Below are 2,192 nucleotides of genomic sequence, written 5' to 3'. Positions count from 1 at the left end.
CGGTGGGCTGCTTCCCGCCACTCGGCTAGCTTTACCCAAAATAATTACACGGACACTGTATTCTTTTAAACACTGCTTGGCTCTTTAGCTTTAGCCCTCTTTTAGGCTAACTCTCGCACCTGGACTAGCCCATCTCTAATCATCTGTGTGTAGCACCCCAAGGTGTGCTTACCGGGAAGATTCTAGCCTATGTCCATCCTGGGTCGGAGCTTCATCGTGTGTGCCTCAGAGAGCAGAGCTCTCGCCTCTGCCCGCAAGAGTGGAGCATCGTGTCTCTCTGAGGCGTCTGCCCCTGAGAGGAGAGCTGTCGAGTCTCTGAGCTCACTTCCTCTTCCTCCCAGCATTCTGCTCTGTTCACTCCTCCCATCTACGTTCTAACCTATCAGGGCAAGCAGCTTCTTTATTTAATTAACCAATGGCCTTCCTCCATCAATTACTAATTTGTTATAATGAATGGAATCTATTTCTTGCATGCCTGGCCTAATAATAAATATATTTTAGGTCATGAATTGTAAAAACACTGACTCTTCCTGAAAAAATTAATAAATTGTGCTTTCAGAAATATTTCATTCTCCAATAGATATGTGTAATACAAACACTTGTGTCTCTTCAAAATTCACATGTGGAAGTCCCAAATCTCAAAATGAGGATAGTAGACAGTGGAGCCTTTGCGTGCATGCCATAAAACACAGTGATCTTACATAAGAGTTCCTGGAAAACTGTCTTGCTCCATCCACTGTCAAGGGCACAGTGACAGCACCGTGTATGAAGGAGGGGTCTCACTGGACACTGAGTCTTCCAGTGTTCTGATTTTGGACTTTGCAAGGCCCCCTACCTGTGGGAAACAGATTTCTGTTACTGTAAGAAGCCAGTTCCTCAGCTTATGGTATTTTGTATGGCAGCCCAAGAACTAAGACAGTACAAGGATCCATTTTCAATGTAGCTATAGAACTCAGAGACAGTGTCACATTTAATAGCTATCTCTTAGGTTTTCCTCTAGGCTCTCAGGGTTCTCTTTTCCCTAGTTTTGTTAAAGCGTCATATCCGCTGAAAATGTTGACTCTGTTTTTAGTACTACAGTAGCTTTAGTTTTCACTGTCAAAACAATTTGCTAAAATAACTGTAGAAAAAGTGAAATTACAGTACAAAAAAGGAACTATTTTGTCCCTGTATCCTCTAGAGTGATCAGAGACCTTGTAAATGCCTTTGAGTACTTCATTTTGAATCTCCAATCAATGGCTGTGTGCATTTACGTACAAATAGATTTCATAAAAAATATTTTGCTGTTCTTTGAGTTTTTAAAAACTATAATGAACTCATTCCATGTTCTTCGACGGAAGGTCTGGAGCGGGACTGTGCAAATCTCTGTCGTGATTGTGCGATACTGAAGTTAGTTCACTCTGCTGACCTTCAGGGATCTCATTTACAAAATTGATAATAGTACGTCCCTATTTTCCATATTGTTATGAGCAAATATAATAGTTCCTGTAAAATCTCCCACACATCAAGACATCAGATGAATGTGAGCGGAGTTGCTTGTCATTATGTTTGTATTTGTTTGGCATTCTAGGTTGAGAGGATTCAGGGGGACTGGCTTGCCTTCCCACCACTTAGTGATCATGTCAACAGTAGAACTGGCAATCTGCTGACATAACAGCGCTTGTGAGCCATTCTTCTGGTGCCATTGTACTGGGTTAGTGCTTTTGATCTGCCTATCAGGGGGCTGAGGGCTCTGCTCTGTGTGACGGTTGTTAGCTGAAGGTGAGTTCCAGGGCTTGTGACTCGATCAGGCGGCAGCACTGCAGCCGGGAGACAAGCGAAGTGCTGTAGTTGGCAGCTGTGGGAATTAGATTTTGGCAGAATGGGGCCATTAATGGTTAACAAAAGAGCTATATGCTTGAGTTCATCTTAACAGCTAAGCGCCTACTGGGTTTCTGGAGATGCAGAAGTCATGGTAAATTAAGTCATGTCTAATTCTAAGTAAAATTTATTGCAAGCTGGTCATACAATTGATTTAAAAAATGCCTTTCTTCTATGGCAGTGAAGAGTTATGAGCCTGGAAAACACCACACTTCTGAGTTTGGTCTGTTCTTTCTCATAATGATGTAACAATAGCTAAGTTTCCACTTAAAAATAAAGTTTAAGCAATAGACATGATTATGCGGATGGGGAGAGCTCATAAGGCCTCAGCT

Source organism: Microtus ochrogaster, chromosome 18 (assembly GCF_000317375.1).
Source record: "Microtus ochrogaster isolate Prairie Vole_2 chromosome 18, MicOch1.0, whole genome shotgun sequence".
NCBI classification, from domain to species: domain Eukaryota; kingdom Metazoa; phylum Chordata; class Mammalia; order Rodentia; family Cricetidae; genus Microtus; species Microtus ochrogaster.
The sequence above is the reverse complement of the archived record's forward strand: the minus strand, read 5'-3'. Positions refer to the sequence as shown.